This window comes from Podarcis gaigeae (genome assembly GCF_964106915.1).
Source record: "Podarcis gaigeae genome assembly, chromosome: 1".
In the NCBI taxonomy this organism is placed as follows: domain Eukaryota; kingdom Metazoa; phylum Chordata; class Lepidosauria; order Squamata; family Lacertidae; genus Podarcis; species Podarcis gaigeae.
Genome location: NC_139678.1, coordinates 33095828 through 33120413, shown reverse-complemented (window position 1 = coordinate 33120413; position 24586 = coordinate 33095828). Strand labels below are relative to the sequence as shown.

General features: G+C 42.0%; 1 protein-coding gene across 4 annotated transcripts in view; it reads right to left on the bottom strand.

Annotated features, from left to right (window-relative positions):
• Positions 1-24586, bottom strand: part of SLC25A21 (solute carrier family 25 member 21) — a 281862-nt gene that overhangs the window by 37307 nt on the left and 219969 nt on the right. The window lies entirely within an intron of this gene.

The window sequence follows — 24586 nt, the reverse complement described above, 5'->3', positions numbered from 1 at the left end:
ATCAGCCAAGGAGCTTCATAGTTGATCAGGAATTTGAAGATCAGTTCCCCAGATCCAAATCCAGTTGTTGTTTGACTCCAAATCCTATCACTTCCAGATAGCATGGCTAACGGGAGTTGTGTAATCCAACAACATCTGGAGAGCCACAGTTTCCCCACCCTACTCCAGCCAGTGCCTGGAGATTTTTGTTGTGAACTTTCCCAGTCCTTTCCATCAAAAGCCAACCCTAGAGGTCCCTTCTGCTGTTTTTTTAATCAGGACTTGTCTGTCTAGATTAGCGGTGACACACACACTACGTAATGTCACAGTCCTTGTAGATTTTATTTTTCAAACACCTTACAATGTGTTCTTTGAACAGCCAACCTGCCTCAGCAAGTTTCATTCCCTTTTTGAAATGTTTTCTTTATCTGTGTTCTTTTGATCAGTCAAAACGTTCCAGCCCTAGCAAAGAAGAGCTGCCATCTTGGCATGCAAGGAAATAATGTCAATTAATCTTAGCTGTACAGCACCATAGTTATTGTTGTTATCATTCCATATTTCTTCAAAACAGGCCAAATGTCTCCAAAGGCCTTTAGGCTCCTGTCCAAACTTACAATGCAGATGATATAATAAACTAAAATCAACTCACTGTAATTGACTTTTCATTTTGAGCTAGACTAGGGTAGATTAGCATCAGGCTCATGTAATGCACAGTGATTCCACAAGCTGGTTTACAACCATCTGGCTTCATCAGAAGACCCGTCACAAAGCCAACATAAATAGCAGCTCATTGGGCATGACTAAATGATTATCTGCTTTTATACAGAAGACATGCAGAGATACAACACAAACATGATCCTCTGCAGCCAGTATGAGGAGAGATTTTGTAAAAAATAAAAAATACTGTAGAAAATGCCTCTCCATATGTCTGCCAAGAAAACAGACACTTGAGACAAAATTTTCTTCCAAGCCATAAAAGTTTGATTTGCATTCTTGTCCTTGCCTAACAGCTCATGGGAAGGAGTTACTCTATGTCTTCATCCAGGGCCATCCCAATACATTTTGCTGCCTGAGGCAAAAGACAATATTCTGTCTCCTCCACCCCCGTTCCATCTACAGAAGCTTACTCGACTAGCTGTCAAATTTTACTTCAGTGCTGACAATGGGATAGCATCCTTCTTTGCATTTGGGGACAGCAGTCTCATTCAGCAGATGCATGACAAGCCTATGGTAACATAGATCTGAGGAGAATACATACATACGTACGGTACATACATAAAGGTAAAGGTAAAGGTACCCCTGCCCGTACGGGCCAGTCTTGACAGACTCTGGGGTTGTGCGCCCATCTCACTTAAGAGGCTAGGGGCCAGCGCTGTCCGGAGACACTTCCGGGTCATGTGGCCAGCGTGACATCGCTGCTCTGGCGAGCCAGAGCCGCACACGGAAACGCCGTTTACCTTCCCGCTGGTAAGCGGTCCCTATTTATCTACTTGCACCCGGAGGTGCTTTCGAACTGCTAGGTTGGCAGGCGCTGGGACCGAGCAGCGGGAGCGCACCCCGCCGCAGGGATTCGAACCGCCGACCTTTCGATCGGCAAGTCCTAGGCGCTGAGGCTTTAACCCACAGCGCCACCTGCGTCCCATCGGTACATACATACATACATACATAATTTTATTGGTATGCTGCCTTTCTATAGTTCAAACCATGCTCAAGGTGGTTTAGAACATGGGGGGGAAATTACAACAGAAAATCATAAACAATAAATAAAACATCAAAAAATACATAACCAAATGGAACTATTTCCAGATAAATTGTAAGATCTAAAATAAAAACAAATCATATTACTATTATTTATTAATAATATTAATAATAGCAGCAACAACAACTGCACCCCCCAAAAATAGTCCTTAAACAATACCCCAGCTCAATATAATGTCGAGGTTACACAGGATAATGGCTGAGATGAAGCCACTGTTGTTCCACCACCCAGAACCAGCAACCTGAGGAAATTATCTCATTCTGCCTAATGGTAGGGCCGGTGCTCACTTCATCTGGTTTTTTTTTAATCCTCAGAATAATTCTAGAATATTAGTGCAGAATATTAGGTGCAGAAGAACAGATCAAGGCTGATCACCAGACCTTAAAGCAGAGCTTCTATGAAGCATGGTTTCCTTTCAAACAAAGGCTTGCTATAGCCTGAACCTGGGTTTTTCACTGAAGTTAAGTGTTGCTTGGATTCCCTCAGTGTGTTTTTTGTCATGGTTTAGAAATACTTTCATTTTGAGCTTATCTCATATATGTACTAATATGAGCATATTAATATAATGAAAAGAGTAATGATTTCTTTAAAGGACTAAATCATCATAAGTGAAAGGAAACTATTTTTGCTGCTCATGGGCTTTAGTCACCAAATACTGCTCCCATACAGCTAGGGTTTGGGCTTGTGCTGATACAATAAACAACAGCATGGTTTGTATATATCAGAGATGGGGGTCTGCAGCGCTCCAGATGTTGACTCCAACTCTCATGAGCTCCCACCAGCCTGGTCTTTGGGTTGGATGATGGGAATTGGAGTCTAGCAATAGTTGGAGGACCACAGGTGGCCTATTCTGGTTTATAGTCTGTATTTCCATTAAAAATAATGCTCAAATTAACTATTAAAGTAAATAAATTGGAAACACAAGAACTACCAACGACAGAAGAATGGCTGATGAAGATGATGGAGTTTATGGAGCTGGCTGATCTCACCGGGAGAATCCGCGACCAGAAAGAAGAGGAACATCAAGAAGACTGGAAGAAATTTAAAGACTATTTGAATAAATATTGTAATATTAAAGATATGTAACCACTTGAAAGAAACAATTAGGCCTAGGATTAAAATGGAATTAAATTTATAAATAAGAAAATGTATGATAAGGAAAGCTATGTAATATGATTAGGACTGTGATATGGTCTTTTGAAATACTGATATTGGAAACTGCTACATATAATTACTAAGAAATTTAGATGGAAGAGATTCTATGTTTATGAAGATGGATGGTACTTAATTTTAATTACTTAAGTGGTAATATGCTGTATGTATCTTTTTTCTTTTTTCTCTTTTTCTTTTATCCTTTGCTTGTTTTTATTGTTAATCTTTTCCCCCCTTTACTATGTTTATCTACTGAAAATAATAAATATTATTTGGGCGGGGGGAAATAAAGTAAGTAAACTGGTTTGGGGGGGCGTTTGTAACACTCACTCACAATGTCCCAGTGAAACTGCTGTTCATATTTCCCTGCTACCCCTTCCCTTTCCCAAGCCCGCCCGCCCCCACTTGCCTTGGGGAAGTGGGTAGCTGGCAGCAGAGGCACATCACAAGGCTGAAGGCATGCCTAACATCTTCTCCCACAGCAGCGTATGGGGATCAGATCCTGTGTAATGGGAACTCCACCACAAGGGAATTTCCCCCTTGGATAAGGAGGACTGGCAAGGAGTGTAAAAAAAAAAAGGTGGGCTTAACCAGCAATAACGGGGCACAGCCTTCTCCCTGGGTCTGTAGGTCTGGGTTCCCCGAGATCAAGGGAGTGGTGGCAGCATTACCGGTTCTGTTTTGTCCTGATTCTGTAAAAGTAACGGGTCTGCCAGCCCTGCTCCAGAAACCTGCAAAGGCAGGTGAGGGAGGGGCAAGCGGCGGGGGCCCATTTACCACACCCCAGTTCAAGTAAAAGCCAGCTTGTGGGGAAGCAGTGTTCAATCTCCCAACATATCCAGGTAGGACTGGGAGAGACACCAAGGGAGAGACCTTGGAGATCCCCTGCCAGTGAGTGTAGATGGACTAATGGTCTGACTCAGTATAACACAGCTTCCTATGTCCCTATGCCCACCTTAAATTGGCCACTGATCATTTGCAATATCTTTGTATACAACTTCTCCCCCCCACACCTTCAAGCTTATATAAATTGGGCCCCTTCCTCTTTTCTGTCAGTCACCCTACACAAGCAGCAGCAGAAACAAATTAACCTCCAAGAAATGCATGCTGGAAAGAGGCTATAGGAAACTAAACTTACGTGAAGGATTTAATTATCTAGCAACGTTTGATTAACACACATTTTTTAAAGAACTAATTTAGCCTCCAGGTAGATGATCTTTATTCTATTATACTGTTTAATGAAATGGCATTACATTACAGCAAATCAGACACCTAAGTTCTGCCTAGAATTCCTGAGCAATGTCGATTTTCAGTATTTCATTCATTCATTCAATTATATTTTTTATCCTTCCTTTCTTCTGAGGACCTCAGGGCAGTGCACCTGGTCTCTCCTACCCCGCCCCATTTTACCCTCATTATAACCTCATAAAGGTAGGTTATATAATAACTGGCCCAAGATTACCCAGTGAGCAGTGTCACTGACAGGGATTTGATCCTGAGTCTGGCACTGTGGGTTAAACCACAGAGCCTAGGACTTGCTGATCAGAAGGTCGGCGGTTTGAACCCCCACGACGGAGTGAGCTCCCATTGCTCGGTCCCTGCTCCTGCCAACCTAGCAGTTCGAAAGCATGTTAGAGTGCAAGTAGATAAATAGGTACCACTCTGGCGGGAAGGTAAACGGTGTTTCCGTGTGCTGCTCTGGTTCGCCAGAAGCAGCTTAGTCATGCTGGCCACATGACCCAATAAAGTGGCCAGTAAAGCGAGATGAGCACCACAACCCCAGAGTTGGTCACAACTGGACCTAATGGTCGGGGGTCCCTTTACCTTTACCTACGTAGCCCAGCACTCTGTCCTCTCCCTATTCTCTTGCACTAACATCACTGACCTTGACTGAGATGTCAGACCTGATTGCCTGGAGAACGAAGATCAAACCTAATGCTCATCTAACTTAGAACTCCTTCACACACCTCAGGACCAGCTCAGACAAAACAGGACAGGGCTGTAAGTTAGAAAGTGACTCTAACCAAGAGAGGCTCCATGCTATACTAAAAGTCAGTGGTTCCTTTGAAATAAAAGAATTCTGATCTTCCAGATATTGCTGGACTCCAGACAGCTTCAGCCAGCATGGTCAACAGTCAGGGATGAACACCTGGAAGGCCACAAGTTCTCAGTCCTGCTTTTAGGTTCAAACCTGGCAGCAGAGGTGAAAATATCTGCATTCAGATTATTGTGCTAGTTTTCCTGTTTAGAATGCTAGCGCTTCTGTGTGTTTACACTGCATTACCCGTTGTGTTATGGAACTGTGTCACACTAAATTTCATTCACACCAGTGGATATGGTGTGACACATCAATGAATATGTTGCCGCCTTTTACGCACATGCATGCATCTGTTGGCCATGATTCATCTATGAAAACGGCAGGAAAGAATTGTATGCTGGAACATCACCCCGAGTTTCATCACATGGTATGTTCCATGAAAACCAGATGAAAATTACAGCACAAACTCCACTGCCCCATGATTTTCCAGCTTAAGAGGGTTGCAAACAGATTTATCCTGGAAGCAGTTAACATGAACATGAGTATTAAACTTATCCTAGATTCTGCTAGATTTCCAGAACTGGTTTTAATGTATGAAAGATCACATAAAATGCAGAAATTATCAAGTAAGGATATATCAGGAAAATGGAATGAACTGTTGTCTGAAAACAGCCACAAACAGACACCTATATCAGGGCTTTCAGAAAATCAGGGCATAGTCCCATATCGTAGGTAGCTAGAGCAATTTGTGAAGATAACTGAGTGATTCACATTTTGTTAATTTCCCCCTTTTACTGGAGCTGCTGGGCATGTTAGTGCATTGCTACTTCCTTTCTGATTCTGAAGGAAAACCAAGGGCAGGATCCTATGATAACGTAATAGGAATTCTTATGTTGCCCTCTGGAAACTAGCCAAACTGAACCTCAGAAAGCAAAGGTTTTTAAACTAAATGTATTTTAGTAATGTCATTTCATGTTGTGGAAGCATTAGTTTCAGATCAGTGACATGCAGAATTCTGGTATTAACCACACCAAAGTATAAACTGCCAAAGTAACTGGCATAAAAATATATCTATTTTCATCCTCAATTGACTTTAGGAAGATAGATTCTTTTTAAAAGGTAGTTGACATTAGGGCTCCATTGAATGTTTGAGAGTGGATATTTTCATTACAAAAAACAGGGTTTGAGGCGATCCAAAACGTTCACATAAACCCTCCCAAAAGCATCCCATTTTTTTGGTAATAACACAGTGTTCTTACTCCTGTCTCTGGGGTCTCACATCAGGAATATCATAGCCAATAAAGTGCATTCAGATGCAAGGATCATCACATTAGTTTTCCTGGTTACAATGCCGGTACTTCTGTCAAAGTTTCTAATATTCCTTTCAAAGTACATTATTACCTGTTGCATTATGGGACTGTGGCTTTTTGATCAAGAGACCACCCTGTCACACTAAATTTCATTCACACCAGTGGGCATGGTGTGACACGACAGCAGACATCATTGGGCCTGTCACCGTCCTTTATATGCATGCATGCTTCTATTCCCCCATGATTTACTCATGAAAATGGCAGGAAATAACTCTCCAGGGTTCTCTCCCAGCTCTACCTGGAGATACCAGAGACTGAACCTGGAGCAAAGCCCTAGAGCCGGCCCACCCATGAGGCAAGGCGAGGTGACTGCCTTAGGCGGCAGAATCCTCAGCATATCTTACCTCTGTGAATGCATTGGCCAGGGCCGCTGCTGCAGAGACAGTGATGGCTGCAGCCTGATCTGCCACCTCCTTGGCAGCCACCCTCTTTGGCCTCTTGGTGAATAGGACGCAGTGCTGGTTTCCTCCCACCCCTACAGAGGAAACGGCAGGGGCTGCCACCTGGGGTCTCATGGCCTCTGCACCCGCGCCCAGCATGATTCAGAGCAGGCCCCTCCCCCCCACCATAATGGCCTTTGATTTGACCACCCTCCCTTGCTCCCAGTGTAGATCTTTACCCCCCCCCCCATGGTTTCTGATGTAGAACTCCACTCACTCCTCTCCTCCTTCCCTCTTGAGGAGTTGCCATTTTGTCATTTGCCTCAAGGGCCAAAAAGTCTTGGGCCAACCCTGGCTCTCCCACCGAGCTGTGGACTTGATTCCTTTCAGCCTGTGTTGGATGTGGCCTTGCTCCTGAGTACTCTTCTCTGCTGCCAGTATTTGGCAACAGTCAGAGGGCAGCACTCATGCACAATACTCAGTCCCTCTAGTTTTTTTGTTTCAGTGTGTTTGTGTGTGTTTTCGTAACACCACAATGCCATTCTCCTACATACCTTTGCTCCTGCTACCCTAGGAATTAGGAAAACTATACTGGCTACCCTAGGAATTACCCACCCACACACCCCGCACGCACACACACATACACATTTTCCTCACCCCTGAGCAGGATGCCCACTTAACTAATGGAGGAAGAAGTGATGTACAAGAACCCCTATGAGAGAAGTAACCGATATGTCAACATTCCACAGTGATAAACAGGTGAGGATATGGGTTTTCAAGAACAATCTCTTGTCAGTTAATCTGATAGACCATCTGGGCTTAACCCTAATTTCACTGATATTTAAACCTCCATTCCTCTATATAACTGATTGCTAAATATCATTCCCATTAACTCAAGAACTTAGGAGGTATATTTTATTTTATTTAAAATGACTCTCACATCATGCATTCCCCCTTCCCATTTTGGATGATAGCCAAATGATGGATTTCACTCCCCCCCTTCCCTTCCCAATGTTACTGATGAATTCAAAGTAAAGCGCACTCCATAGTTACCGGAACAAAGATCGCTAACTTTGAATGGCTTGAGATAGGTAAACACAGCTGGGCTTGTGACTCAATTAGTAGTAATGCAACCTGCTGCCACACAAGAATCTCTGGTTCAGGTATGACCTCAAGTTTCTCACCACTCCAGGTGCTGGGAGTCTGCAGGGTTTGTTTTTAATGGAAATAATGATCCTAGACCAGGAGGATAAGAGTAAGGACTCTCTTATTCCTGGACATTAAAAATGAGACTACAGAGCCATAAATGACTTGATCCTTAATCCTAAGTATGCTTCCTTGGAAATAAGTTCCCTAAGATCAGTGGAATTTGTTTCCAGGTAAATATGGTTAGGATCAAGCTGTAACTTTACTGCTTTTTCTAATGACAAATTGTATGAGATGTCTTTCCTTAAGTAGATGTCAAAAACTTAATAGCAAACAGCACATACATAAACAGACTCTTAGCTCTTATACCATGAACATGTCCTTAGCTTTCCACAAGGTTAGGAAATGTGGAGAAACCCAAAGTAAATAATGATTACATTTTCAGTCAATCCCAAATGGGACAAAAACACAGCAAAGAGTGAACACCAGAAAAACGGGCTAGGTGTGTGGCAGTCAAAATATTAGACTGGGCAAGACAAACATACTCACATCATTAAGAGAGGATTGCTTTTAAGCAGAATGAAACATGAAGAAATACACCAGATCTGTGGCAGCCGTCCCTTTCCCATGGAGAGAATTGTGCTCCTTCACTATCAGTGCTCTCCATTTACTCTTGCAGAACAAAAACACCCCTGAGGAAGGGGGAAAGATTTTTATTAGAATGGTATAGAACTCTGGCACAAATGGTGTATATAGTGAAAGGGTTTAGTCCCAAATGCTGGCATTGTGGTCAGGAAAAAGGACTATATTCACACATGTGGTGGGAATGTAATCTGGTTAAGGAATATTGGCAAAAGATTATAAAGGTAATTTCTGGATTATTTCAAATAAACATAGAAGTTAATAGGGATTTGTTATTTTCGGGAATACTGGGAAATAACAAAGTAAAAAGTAATAAGCAAGAGCTGTACAAGATTATGATTCTAGCTGGTATGGCAGTTATTGCTTTGGGATTGAAATAAAAGTCCAAATGGAATAAGGAAAAATGGAATGATTATGTTTTTGAATACGTACAATCAGAAATATTCACACAGATAGTGGCAGGGGATAGATGGGAAAACAAATGCCAAAGAATCACAAATAAATGGGCTTTTTACAGGGACTGGATAGAAAGAGGGGAAGCCAACCCTAACATACAAGCTCTGTTTAACATGGAGGTAGGCTGTATGAATTGTGTATTGTTTTGTAATTATTTGTTGGGTCTCTGGACAGTAATAAAGATTGATGATGACATACAAGCTCGAATGAACAGACTGTGTACATGGATAAAGATATGAAGAAGGAAGGCCTGACCGGGCGGTGGGGCTGGAGTGGGGAGGGAGGGGGGGGGGAGGTAAACTGGATGGTATTTTGAATGCATTTTTTATGTAAGCCTTTTTCCAGAAACCATATATATTAATGCTATGTAGGTATGCATTGTAGTATGAATGAATTGTGTTTTGTATTCTTTGTTTATAGAATATATATAATAATGTTATGTTACTAAGCAAATTTAATAAAACAGTTTTTTTAAAAAAAGAAGGGGGAAAGCACCCTCCTCTATGCACACCCACTTGTGATCCCACAAATACCTGTAAGCCATCTGGGAGAAGAAATGGCATTATCTGGGCCTGTAGCCAGTGGTGACGGCTCTGCAACATCAACTGCAGCAGTGAACACTTTCATATGAAGAGACAGCTTGGGCAAAAGTGGGCATCTCATTTGATTGATAATAGTTGGAAGTCAAGGACCTTGGCTCTGACTCCTCAACAACCAGACAGTCTAGATTTACAGAAAATGCCTATTGGCTTATGTAGCATGTCTCCAGCAGACCACTAGGATAAGGGAACATAACTACGGCAGGTTCTGCAGCTGCATTCCTATCTATTCTACTTTACCTTTTAACTAGGATTGCCATACGGACGTTGCTGGGATTTGGCTGTCGGAAACAGTGTCTGGGTAGAAATTTCTGAAATCTGCACAGATGGCAACCAATGTGGGAAGTGTAGACTCAAAAACTTTTGTCTATCTGTTTGTCTGTCTGTCTATCTTGCAAAAAAAGCTCAAAAACTTTGTGTCCAGATTTTCACTTTTTGAAATATGGCAACTTCTTTCTTTCTTTCTTTCTTTCTTTCTTTCTTTCTTTCTTTCCATTAAAGATTTCTGAGTTTACAAAAATATTTGCATTGTCTCTTTCTTCAAGTTGTGTTTTCGACAGATCAGTTTCATTTGTTGTGAGGCATTAGTGTTGCATACAGTGTTAGAGGGGGAATGGTGAGTGGAGTGGGGTGGGGTGGGGTGTTAGTGCTTCTATTCTTCTACTTAGTGTATGTGTGGGGTTTTGTGTCAGCATCACTTGTGTGGCTTCTCTTACTTTTTGCTTGTTGCATTTCCTTGGTGGTGAGAGAGGTTAGGGGTGGCCTAGGGTGTGGCTGGTTGTATTAACTCCTTTCTGTACTGATGTAATTTCCCAGGCAGGAAATGCAAGTCCCTTGTCTCCTCCAGTCAGGGGCAAAGCAAGGTGGGTGCGGTGGGTGTGGTCTGACCTGGGTACCACATCCAAGGGGGGTGACAAATTGCTGCACAGCAGTCAATGTATGTGAGAGACGCTGTGGGCTTGGTGTGCACAGGCTTACTGCTGTCAAAACGGCCCGCCCGCTGGCTCCCCCTCAGCCTCCTCGTCGCAAGGCATGCAATCTCCGCCAAAGAAGCTCAACAACTTTGCCCCCCCCCATATGAAATAAAGCCAAACCATTTTCGCAGGCAAAAATAAAATAACAAATTTCAATGGGGGGTGGGGGACAAGATATTTTTCGTACTGAGTGGAGGAATGGCAGGTGAAGATGATGGACTTTTTGGAGTTAGCCGACCTGACCGGAAGAGTCCGTGACCAGAAGGAGGAGGAGTACCAAGAGGAATGGAAGAAATTTAAGGATTATTTAGTTAAATATGTTAAGATAATTTAAATAGAACTACTTGTGAGTAACAGATTGGCCTAGGATTTAAATATGTGAAATTGTATAATACTATGGATAGAAGTCAAAATGAAAAGAAAGAAAGATGTTAATTAAACAATTAAATTTTATATGAAAATAGTATTGAAAAACTGCTACAAGGAGTTACATGGAAACTCAGCTAGGGGGATTTGAGGAAGTCACCCAACAATGGTAACAAAAGTGGGACTATAACAGTTAGGATAAATGTTTGTTTGTTTGTTTTTTGATATTGTAATGTTTTTCTTGTTTGTTGTTATGTTTGTTATAAATTTGGAAGATCAATAAAAAACTGGGGGAAAAGAGAGAATTTTTTTGTACCGGATACCACCTGACCTTGTTTTGCCACTGCCTCCAATCCTAACCTGAATTGTTTGTGGGGAGGTTACATTATGTTACATCAAGTATTATCCTCTACTTTCTAGTGCATTTCTCTGTCACTTTCCTTACTGGAAAAAGTCCAGTCTTTAAGGGAAGTGGTGTCATTCTGCAAGACCTTTAAATCAACTTTAATTACGCAACCTATAGTGACGGACTGGAATTGCCCTGCATCTCTGACTGAGCACTGAGTCACTAGTGCTATGAACAGTTTGAAACAGCACCAGCTAAACGGATTAAATGAACAAACCCTCCTCCTTTTCTTGTTCTACAGAAAGAGATTTGTTTCTTTGTGATGCATATCTAGTAATGGTACGATGTTATTGTACAAATAGGCAGAAGTGGCTTTTTCAAAAACGTAGAGTTTATTCAGTTCAGCATTTTTACCCCCAGTTTTCTGCTAAAATGTTTAAACAGCATGCATACATTTCTAGCAATAAAAGTAATCATATTAAAAACAGCATCAAAACAATAAAACTTAGATCAGGCTAGCAGGATTCAGAATCCCCTTTAGAAAACAATACCTACAAATGCTTGCTAAAAAGAAAAAGAAAAAAGTTTTGGCTGCCTCTAACCTGTATAGGACAAGGCTAGAAATTTTTTAAAAATCTTTCACATAAGAGACCACCACTTATTGGTAAAGCACATGCTTTGCATAGACCCCAGGTTCATTTTCCATAATTTCTGGTTAAAAAAACTAGGGAGCAGGTGATGGGAAGGACCTTTGCCTGCGATGCTGAAGAGCTGCTGGCAGCTGGAACACATGATTCTGGGATAGATGTTCTAATAGGCTGACCTGCTTTCTAAAAGGTAGCTTCCTATGTTCCAATAGCAGAAAAGCTGTTCATAGATGTGTGGAATAGGGCCGGGCAATATATCAATATATCATCCAAAACTGGTTTGAAGTCCATATCATGATATCAGTTTCATCATTTTTGTCCTGGCAGTATTGAGAATCATGATGTGTGTTAGGCCGGGCAATACAGCATCTAAAACTGGTTTGAAGTCCATATCATAATATCGGTTTCGAAATGTTTGACCTGGAAATATATCACAAACCATTTTGTGTATGTGTGTGTGCGTGTGTTTGTGAAAGTCACAACGTGGGAAAACTGTGAAGCCAGCCGATGCCTCCATTCTTATTTCAGACCCTAGTGTAAAATAAACATATAAGATTTGACACAGAAAAGAACTGGGTGACTATGATGCCTCATTCAGGAGCACCTAGCTCATGGTCAGTGTCTTTGCACGTGAAGAGGCAGCTTGGGGAAGAGAGCCTACTTCCCCGGTTTGATACAGGGTGTTCCAGAAACACCACAGCCTGTAAACAAGAGAATACAGTGGTACCTTGGGTTACATGCGCTTCAGGTTACAGACTCCGCTAACCCAGAAATAGTGCTTCAGGTTAAGAACTTTGCTTCAGGATGAGAACAGAAATCATGCTCTGGCGGCGCGGCAGCAGCGGGAGGCCCCATTAGTTAAAATGGTGCTTCAGGTTAAGAACAGTTTCAGGTTAAGAGCGGACATCCGGGACGAATTAAGTACTTAACCCGAGGTACCACTGTATATAAGAGGCAGTGCACCTAGAATTGCTATTTTGTAGGTTTTGGGGGTGGTCAGAGTAAAAATGATAGGAGTGAAGGTAACTCTAGACAGGAGCAAGGAGTGTTAGCTATGGAGGAAAATGGATGAGAAGGCATCTAGGAAGTGTGGACTGTCAGGTTTTTATTTTGACTTTTCCACTTCTGACTGGGGAAAAAAGTTTGTTTTTGTTATTTTCAGGATCCAGACACATATAAATAGATTCCCCTTTTGCTGCTTGGTTTTTAGTAATGTTCTGAGGATAAAGAGCTCCTAAGAGGAACCAGCAATGAGCTAATGTTAAAAGTCTGGTAAGGAGAGCTGTAAAACTCAGCGGATACTAGAGTAACTTTATTACTTGTGTGACTGGTGATACAGTATCTCTGTTTTCTTTATATGTATAAAAAAAAAGTTCAGGAGTTCAGCATTGATGCAGATGCCCAAGGAAATTTCACAGCTAAGTAAATACAGCACATAGATAAAATATTTCGAAAGAGATTCTGAATTTAGGGGAAATGCATAAATAATCAAATTACAGGAATGCTCCAACATCCCTCTGTTTGTTGCATTCCATTAATCTAGTGGGTGTTTGGAGTTTTTCACGTTCCTGAGAATGCCCCAAACACTAAAGGTTAAATTCTGTTCCCACATATTTTCTTATTCGTGCCCCAGATTCCTATAACCTGGCTGCATATCAAACAAAATACTGGATGAGAAATTAGTATACAAGAAAGACAAAACTGATAGGAAAAACCAAAAAATCCTTCATTAGATTGACGATAATTGTTTCTGGCTTTAATTTAATATTGACTCTTCTGGGTAGGTCGAGTCATACATGACAAAACAGGAAACAAAGATTAACTATGGAAACTCCTCCCTGCTTTTCAATTCTTTCATTCGAACCATCCAGCATACCATTCTACTTAAGCCTAAAGTGGGGTTTTTTTTGTTTTTTTTAAAAAAGCCTAATGCGTTTCGTAAGAATGCAAAAATTGCACCGCTGAACCAGACAAAAAGTCCAACAAATGCAGAATCAGCAGCAGAGAGTCACAACATGTTGCCTCTTTATATGGAGATTCCTATGGAGAGTTATGCATTTATTATTACATTTATATCCACTTTTCCTCCAATAACTCCAAGATGTTGTACACGCTTCTCCCCCTCTCCTTACTATCCCCCTAACAACTCCTTGAAGTAGATTAGGCTGAGAGTTGGCGATTGGTCCCAAGTCACCCAGTGAGCTTCATGGCTGGGTCGGAATTTGAACTCTGGCCTCCCAGGTCCTAGTCCAACACTCTAACTGCTACACCACACTGGTTCTCATTTCATTTAGCTATCAAGGCTAACAGACATTGAACTTGACCAAACAGCTAAGCCAGTGGCTTGTCACCGCATCTTGCAATGATTAAGAGCAAATACAGACAATAATTTCTGAAGACTAATAGGAATGCCTTATTTTCATAAGACATTTTAAGTAGCCTGGTAACTGTACAAAGGCAGTGACACTTATGGAAACCTCATGAAGACGGGAAAACGTATTCAAGCTGCAATCCTATGAGTGGTATTGGATTACGGGCTGAATAAGCTTTCCCTCCTTACTGAGGGTCCCATAACTGACATTACCTTTGCATAGTTCTATGGGGTGGCGAAATTGACTAGATCTAACAATCAGTAGCAACTTAAAAAAAATATGAGAGAGAACAACAAATGTTCTTCAGAGCAGAGAAGCGTTTTTCAGCAGGTCCAAAATTGTTCCAGGCATGCAAGGAGGGATTATGTTACTCATTATATTACTCATCACGGGCACTGTCCGTAGATGCCTGCAGCTGCCACGCCAAAGTATGCCTAACCTATATTGTAGTAGCAATTCTGGTCACAAAGCTAAAATCAAGGTCCTGTGCTTTTCCTGGAGACTGTTCCAAGTGCTACAGAAACCTGCAAAACCAGCTTGTTCAGAGAATATGATGAGACAGCAAAGGAAATAGAATTGCGTAATGGGGGGTAATTTTAGAATTATGGTGCCATGTTCAAGGCTTATGGAAGCCCATCTTCTGGGGAAGAGAATCAGCGTAGCACCAGTGGAAAAGGGGGGCAGATGGGAGAAGCGGCGAGGCGGTCCCATGACTCCTTGCCGGGGAGCAGCGGGGAGAGTATAGTTCCTCCGCTGCCTACGCCCTCCTTGCGCAGAAGGCTTTCGCGCAGAGAGAGTAGGAGGAGACTAGGCGTCAAAGAGCTTCTTTGCTGGAAGAAGTTTAAGAAATGCCCACTGACGGATTCTGCCAGCGATTGAGACAGCCACGGGTGAGTGGCTGTCCGGACAGAAAAGGTTCACTCAGGCAATACACCCAGGTGTTTCCACCGGCTTACACACAAGCAACCCCTAGAACCATTACACTCTGGTATTTTTAGAGTCAACTAATGTGTATTTTTCATCAAGGTTTGAATTACCTATTCAGGATATACTAAGGTCATATTCCTCACAAATATAAGCACTACACAATTATAAAGCATATGCAGAGCGGACATTTCACAGAACATCATGAAATGTTTCCTTCTCTTCCTTAGGCAGATAATAAGAAAAGAGGGAACACGCTTCTTATCTGTGTGCACAAAATTTACAGCACAATCCTAAGTGTCTTCTTAGAAATGATTTTGAGGAATCTGGTATAACTTTTAAAATAATAATAATAATAATAATTTTGATAATAAAGATTATAAAGATTATAAAGATTATAAAATTAAAGAAGTGATCTTCATTGACTTTAACGGGACTTAATCCCAGGCAAGGGTATAGAAGACTGCAGTCACACTATTGTAGTCTTGGGTGTTAGTAAACTAATTTTACTCAGAGGAAACCCACTGAAATTAATGAACATGACTAAGTTAGGTTCATTACTTTTAAGAGGTTTACTCTTAGTAAAGACTTAATGACCACCCCTTGCATTCCCCCCCCCACAATATTTATATACTGCTTGATTGTAATAAAGCCTCAAAGTTTTTACAAAAAGCATACAGCGGTAAAATTATTTTTAAAAAAGTTAAAAACAACTATTTAAAATATTTGAAATATAATTAAATGGAACAATTAGCTCAAAGCCAGATTGAAACACATGCAAAAATGCTACATATCTAGGTTGAAATGCCTTAACAATGTTTTTAGGAGGCACCAAAAAGAGAACAGTGAAGGCAGCTGCCTGTTGTCAATAGTCAGGGATTTCCACAGTGTGGGTGCTGCCACACTAAAAAAATGATTTCTTACAAATATGGAACAAGTATTATGTAGCACCTGAACAAGTATTATGTAGCACCACAGGTAACCAATAGTTCCATGCAGGTGAGTCCACAGAATTTCAGGTAGGTGAGAAAGTGGACTGATGCCAGAAGGCCAATCTCTTCATTTCTCCTACACCAGAGTGCTTGGTTTTCATACTACTTAAGGTGGAAGAGAAAGCTGTTCCTTAGCTCTGTGCCTCCTCCATTAACCTGCTTGGTAGAAAACCAATTTTCTTTCCTTTTTCACTAGTCTGCTAAGAGGCTAGCATCTTACATTTCCATGTAGGCTAGGCTAATCATTTGCACAGCAGTATTTTGTGGGCTTATTTGCAAGATTTCTGCTTTTTTTGAAATTTCACCAGCGTGACTTAGGATCCTAAGGTGCCACTAGGTATGCGGGTGGCGCTGTGGTCTAAACCACTGAGCCTCTTGGGCTTGCCGATAAGAAGGTTGGCAGTTCGAATCCCCGTGATGGGATGAGCTACCATTGCTCTGTGTCAGCTTCTGCCAACCGAGCAGTTTGAAAGCACACCAGTCTGAATAGATAAATAGGTACTACTGTGGCAGGAAGGTAAATGGTGTTTCCGTGCACTCTGGTTTCCATCACAGTGTTCTGTTGCACCAGAATCGGTTTAGTCGTGCTGGCCACATGACCCAGAAAGCTGTCTGTGGACAAATGCTGGCTCCCTCGGCCTGAAGCAAGATGAGCACCACAACCCCATAGCCGCCTTTGACTGGACTTAATCAACCAGGGGTCCTTTACCTTTTACCCTTTCTTTTACCTCAGGTGCCAATAGTCCAACCTTAATATTTATTTATTTCTCAATTTATATCCCAGTTTTCCGCCAGCTAGCTCAATGAGACCCAAGGTCACCCAGTGAATTTCATGACTGAATGGGGTTCTGAACATCAGTCTCCCAGTCCTAGTCTAATGACACTGGCCCCTGACACACCATGAATACTCTCAAGAGTACCATGAATACTCTCCCACACCATGGGACTCTCAAGAGTCTCCTCCAACACCATAATTCAAAAGCATCAATTCTTCAGCGATCAGCCTTCTTGGTCCAGCTCTCACTTCCATACATCACTACTGGGAAAACCATAGCTTTAAGTATACAGGCCTTTGTTGGCAAGGTGATGTCTCTACTTTTTAAGATGCTGTCTAGGTTTGTCATTGCTTTTCTCCCAAGAAGCACGTGTCTTGTAATTTTGTGACTGCTGTCACCATCTGCAGTGATCATGCAGCCCAAGAAAGTAAAATCTCTCACTGCCTCCATTTCTTGCCCTTCTATTTGCCAGGAGGTGATGTGTATACTGTTTGTTTTAAGAAACTTTTCTTCCACATATAGTGCATTTCTTCCACATATAGTGCTCATGTGAAAACCTCATTTTATCTCCTTGAAGATCAGGTGCAGGAAAACCATCAAGCAGCAGTCAGAGAAGCAATTTACATTTGTTTCTTTTAACCCACAGTAACAGGGTGCAGTTAATTTTTGGTTTCCTCTATATGAAGCTAGCAGCAATTTGAGTACAACCCACAAATCGGCAAGTCAGTAGACCTGGCATTATATGTTGTGTTTTCTTTTTCTTTTCTTTTCTTTTTTAAAAAAACCCAATAACAACAAATTGTAGAATTGGACCAAACTATGCATATCTGATCCATCTGGAGGAAAGTTCTATATTGCATTTAATTCAAGGGAAAGTAGAAAGTGTTGTTTGGTAAAATCTGGTTTCTAAAGGATGATTAAGAAACACATAGGGCTTGATTCACACTAAGTTAATCATGCTTTAGTTCCATTTTTAACCTTTTAGTTACATTTGATTGGATCCAGACATCCAATAGCAAATGTACGGGATCGAGATCCTGCAGAGCTTTCCACTGGAGTAATGGGGTCAAGGGAGGGGATTTTTTGTTCAGCATCACCTCCCAGGTTATTGTGTAGCGTTTCCTGACCCTCCAGAGCAGCTTTGGGGTAGTCACAGGGGTTGCAGGGAGGAATTGGCAAAAAAAATGCTTTCCTCCAGCAGAATGACCCATAGGTATGGTTCAACTCTAGTCTGGTAGTCTGGATCCAATCCACTGAAATCAATGTGACTTCCATCAGATATGACCAGCTTGTCGCATTGACTTCAGTGGTACCAAAGCGTAGCTAGTTTTCTGAAGTGGGGGAGACTGGAAAGTGAGATCTTTTAGTAAAAATATTAAAAGCCCCTGATTACTAAAACTCCTGTTCAGATCCTCATTTGTTTATAAGAAACGTGCCCAAGGCATTTTCAGATTTTCTCTGTCTTTCTTCATGAGGAAAGCAAGCAGATTCTTTAAGTAGGCTGCAATACCCTGTGTTAGACATCACATTCCATGAATCACTTTACATCCTGGTACATTTCTGAATCTCCTATACAGAGTAGATACTGCTATTTTCACTGATGAATAGAAAAATGTCTCCCAAAGAAAACGTGAAGGAGGCTAGTAACCAGGTAAAAAGGTGAAGGTAAAGGGACCCCTGACTATTAGGCCCAGTCGCGGACGACTCTGGGATTGAGGCGCTCATCTTGCTTTACTGGCTGAGGGAGCCGGCGTACAGCTTCCGGGTCATGTGGCCAGCATGACTAAGCCGCTTCTGGCAAACCAGAGCAGCGCACAGAAACGCCGTTTACCTTCCCGCCGGAGCAGTACCTATTTATCTACTTGCACTTTGATGTGCAGGTTGGCAGGAGCAGGGACCGAGCAACGGGAGCTCACCCCATCGCAGGGATTCGAACCACCGACCTTCTGATCGGCAAGCCCTAGGCTCTGTGGTTTAAATCATAGCGCCACCTGCATCCCAGTAACCAGGTAGGAGAGCTTATATATCATTTGGTCACATAGTGATCCCTCTTGCAATAAACAGCTGTGCAAAATGTATGTAGGAGGAAGCGACAGATGCCATCCACTCAGCATGTTTTATGCAAAAGCCTGAGGCTGAATTTTGTACTTTAAAGCCAGTGTCCATTTTCAAGCAGTTTTTATTTGCCTGATAGGGAAAATGAAAAGAACTCTTGAGATATTTATATTTACCGGTATCTTGGGAAATCCAGTTCCTGGCAGGGGCAATAAACATAGGAATCACCTCTGAAATATAGTTTGGTCTCAGTGATCATTTTAATTGAGGAACAGGAGAAGAGGACTGGAGATTAACATCCCTGTTTTCATTTTACTCAGGTGAATTCCCCTGGACCGTAGCTTGTCAATAATCACTGAATAAAAGCATAGAAAGTGTCACCCCAAGTGTCCCAAGGAAAGTCAGCAATGCAGAAAAAGTTCTAAGACTTTAATATTTTTCCCATTTTGCAAACATTGTTTTGTGTCTGCCTATGTGTCATCAGATACCCAGCTTTATTTCTCTGTAGCATCCAAATTCAAGAGAGGTGGTGCAAGCCCTGGACTGGTGCCTGGACTCATTGATGGGATGGATAAGGGCCAGCAAACTGACCCCGAATCCTCCCAAGATTATAGAATCATAGAATTATAGAGTTGGAAGGCATCCTAAGGGTGATCTAGTCCAACCCCTTGCAATGCAGGAATCTCAACTAGATCGTACATGACAGATGACCACCCAACCTCTGCTTAAAAACCTCAAAGGAAAGAGAGTCAAACGCCTCTTACTATCAGACAGTACGTCCTGAAGTTTAATCGGAATCACTTTTCTTGTAACTTGAATCCATTGGTTTAGGTCTTAGCCTCTGGAGCAGAAGAAACAAGCTTGCTTTGTTTCCTTTGAGAACCTTTAAGATATTTGAATATGGTTACCATATCTCCTCTCCATCTCCTCTTATCCAGGCTAAACATACCCAACTCCCTCAACCATTCCTTATAAGATTTGGTTTCATTATCCCAAGGCTAGATAATTGCCTGCTTTGGATGGGGCAGCACCCCCTGCCGCCGCCGAAAGAGCAGGTTTATAGCTTTGGGGAGCTCCTGGTTCCATCTTTGTCACTAGAGGCCCAGGTGGCAACAGTGGCTATCTTTGTAGTGATGTAGCCTGTCAATATTTGTAGTGACGGCAAAAAAGAAAATAATAGTTGGAAAAATAGACACTGTGCTGGGGTGGATGTTGAAGTTTAAATTCTATTATTTATTCATTACAATTATTTATATAGCTGCTTCTCAGGATATAAATCCTTCCAAGATAGCTTGCAATTCAAGCACATATTTTTTAAAATACCAGAGTTTTAAAAAACCACACACATTAAAAAGTCACCCGGATCCTTCCCACAGAGCAGCTGATGGAAAGTCTCTTTGCCCAGGCCAGAGGCCAGAGGCCAGATGAAGATGCAAACTGCCCTCTCCCCAGTCATCAGATGGGTCAGTAATCTTTCCTCCCCAGCTGATTTGCACAGATCAGCTGAAGGGGGAGCTGTGTGTTCTATACAACTATGTGCAAGAGTGTGGGGTAGTCACACCCGCCACTAGCATGTGGCCAAGAGCGACTGCAGCCCTCAGGTGAAAACAGGGGTTTCTAAAATGACCTCACACCCTCCTTCAAGCAACCAATGATTTGGGTTTTCAATGGCAAAAAATAGGGCGAGAAACTTCATGGCAAAAGAAAACTGTCATTTTATTAGTGCCACTAGAGTCTATGCTGTCAAAGAACCAGATTTTTTTTACTTCATGGAGAGATCAGCTAAACTCAAAAAAATAATACCCAGGGCCAGAAAACAGTACAGTGGTACCTCGGGTTACATACGCTTCAGGTTACATACACTTCAGGTTACAGACTCTGCTAACCCAGAAATAGTACCTCGGGTTAAGAACTTTGCTTCAGAATGAGAACAGAAATCGTGCAGCGGCAGCAGGAGGCCCCATTAGCTAAAGTGGTGCTTCAGGTTAAGAACAGTTTCAGGTTAAGAATGGACCTCCGGAACAAATTAAGTACTTAACCCGAGGTACCGCTGTATTACAAAAATCTTAATATGTATGAAACTTTATCTGCTTATGAAAGATGGAACTTAATATTATTGCTTATTTGTGGTTATTCATTAATGCAGAACAAAAGAGGACACAAAGAGCTGGAACTTGGGGTAGTTGAAGCAGTTCTTCCTATTAATTTCACTTTGCGTGGATCAAATTCTAAAACAGCAGCAGCTCTGGGATACTGCTAAATGTCTTGCACTCTATCTTTTTCAAAGCATAACAGGCATTCATCACACTGGAATAACAAAGCCGTAATCTGATATATGACAAATATTACCAGCTTAATGGCTGATGTCCATTACTGATGGGACCTGCTCACTATTTAGAAAAGTTTGGCATTGAAGGATTACTGAACAAACAGAACACCTGAAAAAACTTGCATGCAAGAGTCTGTCATCGGGTGTGATCGAGGACATTACCTGAGAACTCTGGCTCTTATCTTAAGTTGGAAACGGCTGCAATTGCCAACAGCTCCAAACAAAGAGCTTCTGTCAAGGAAGGGTGACACAGCGAGCTTGTCAGGTGGTGCTTGCCTTCCCAAGACTTCATTCCTCTTTATGGATCACCTGAGACCAAGCTGTGCACCAGCCTTCAATAGGTGGGCAACATCACAAACCAATTACTATCAACAGAAAACTTCTCATCTGCTACGCGGGAGGGGGAAAGCGCCAAACATTCTCCCATGAGAATTTGTGAGAATAGGGGGGAAATTCCTCTACACACAGAAAGTGGGGAGGGAAGGCGGTAGTTGGAGATGGAGAGAAAGAGAGAGGGGGAGAGTTTCCAAGCAGTGTACATGCCAATTTAAGGTATGTGTTAACTTACTTGGTCTAAGCTATACCACACCACAAGTAAAGAACAGTAGCAAAAAACCTGACTTTCAGCAGGGATGCCTTTATGGTGCAAAGAGTGGTCAGGCAATCCAGATTAGGTCTATATAAATTGTGAATTGATTTACTAACCACCAATAATGGCCTGTTATGTGGCTTGAACTTCTTCCCTGTTTTTTTATTATTATTATTACCGTATTTTTTGCTCTATAAGACTCACTTTTCCCCTCCTAAAAAGTAAGGGGAAATGTGTGTGCGTCTTATGGAGCGAATGCAGGCTGCGCAGCTATCCCAGAAGCCAGAACAGCAAGAGGGATTGCTGCTTTCACTGCGCAGTGATCCCTCTTGCTGTTCTGGCTTCTGAGATTCAGAATATTTTTTTTTATTGTTTTCCTCCTCCGAAAACTAGGTGCGTCTTGTGGTCTGGTGAGTCCTATAGAGCGAAAAATACGGTATTTTGCAGCTTCAGGATGACAGCATAAGCAGGATTTTTAATCAAGCCCTTTTGGGCCACCATAGTTGGTGGGCTAAGCAGAGCCTGTTCACATGATCTTCTCGAGAAATAACCTAACTGCAATACAATTTGCTCCGAAAATTAGAAACGGAACTTTGCGTACAACATGCAACTGCTCATAGGAGACTTTACGCATCCTTTCATTCACCGCCGCACAATAATGGAGAAGTTATGCGACTGCTTGCGGTGAAGTACATTGCAACCCTTCCATCGATTTGGAATTGTTGTTTTCCTTTGCTCTGATGTTATGACTGCATGCTTAAAATGTTGTGGTGCAATGCTTTTGCTCATGTTACAAAAGGAAGATCAACTGCTGTTTGAAAAAACTATATCAGGAAGGGGGGGGGGAATTGCAAGAAAAACATAGCTTGGAGATGTGGCTTTTATCTCTCTCTATTTACGCTCTAATTCTTCTTGTCAGCAGCAGGCACTATCCTGTGTGAGCAGTAAGGATTAGGTCCCGCTTCAGGAAAACACCAATTACAATAAGTGCCGCAATCCTGAAAGTATTTACTTGCACTATATTGCCAATGAAGCTGAGGGAATTATTTGCTGATATGTGGTCTCGAGACTTCAGATTTCCACAGCACAAGTTTTGTCTTTCCAACATAATACATTACCAGGGAAAATTTAATTCCTTCAACAACTTCTTCCAGCATCTAAAGCATGTCCGTCATTCACACAACACCAGAGAGGCAGGTATGGACAAGGCAGCAGCAGGCTACTACAAAGTCAGCATTTTGTATATTCTTCCTTTTGTCCACAAAGGAGCTGAGCTTATATTCACTGCTATCATTATCTCAAACAAATGCTGATACTTTATGGAAGCAGCACAGCTTTGTAGAGTTAAGACAGAACTGCGTGCTTTTCTTATGTAAGTGACTCAAAATTACAGAAGATGGCGTGGATTGGATCAGGGGTCAGCAACATGCGGCCCACAAAGACCGTATTACCAGCCCACGATGCAGAAGCTTCTTGGGGTGATTATGATGGGAACGACCCAGCTAAAATAAAGCACTTTTAAGTCTCAGTGATTTATGACCTTACTCAGGCTCTAAGATCAGACTTGGAGGCCCCACTCTCAGATCCACCAGTAAAAGCTGTGAGACTGGCAGTCACCAGAGACAGGACCTTTTCAGTGGTGCCTCCATATCTTGAGAACTTCCTCCCAAAGGAAGGATGTATGGCTGATGGTTTCTAAAGGAACTTTGAAATATTATTTTATTTTAAAGTCTGTTCCATGTTTTATTAATATTCAATGCTAGAGGTTTTAATTGTTACTGCGTTTGAACTTTGAATTTTATTATATAGAATTAATTGTGTTTGAACATCCACTCCAACCTCTTTTCTGTTTTGTAAGCTGCCATGTGAGGACAACATGCCCTGAAGGGTGGAATTATTATTATTATTATTATTATTATTATTATTATTATTATTATTATTACTACTACTACTACTATTCTACTACTACTACTACCTGATAGGGATTCAAGATGGCTAACAGATAAAACTAAAAACTAAATATTAAACATTGACAGAATTAAAACTATCTACATGCCAGGCTTGAGGAATCCTCCCCACCCCCATGGCACCAAGAAGCAGGGAGGAAACAGGAAAGTTCTTCCTTATGATTTATTCAGTCATCACGGTGAAAGACAATAATTCCAGTCATTTCCCCATGATGGAGTTGCTAGCACTGAGCTCCTCCCTCCTTCCCTTCTAACAAAACCACGTGCTTCCACAATATCCGCCCATGGTCAACTGTCGTTGTGCCCTTTGTTCTTGCACCCAGTGCATCACTGTCAACTAGCTGCTCTGTCTCCCTTCCTCCTCCTCCTAACACCACATAACTCTGCTGTTCGACTGTCTCTGAGCTGTTATCTTCCTCAAAGCCCTGCTGTAATTCGAGACTGCCTTCCTCCTCTCTGGAAGCTATAGGAGAAGGTGGCGGAGGCTGACCTCCACCACCACTCCTCCTCCTCCTCCTCTTCAAGTCAAGTCCCTGACACTATATCTATACCAGACAAATAATTACAATAAAAACAGCACAGCACCAGCCCTTTCATTACAAGCAGTCAGTTCCTTAAAGCCTGATGGAACAAGTCTTCACCTGCTGGCAGAAAGACAATAAGGAGGGAGGGAGTTCCAAAGTCTGGGAGCAACCACGGAGAAGGCCCTTCTTGAATCCCCACCATGC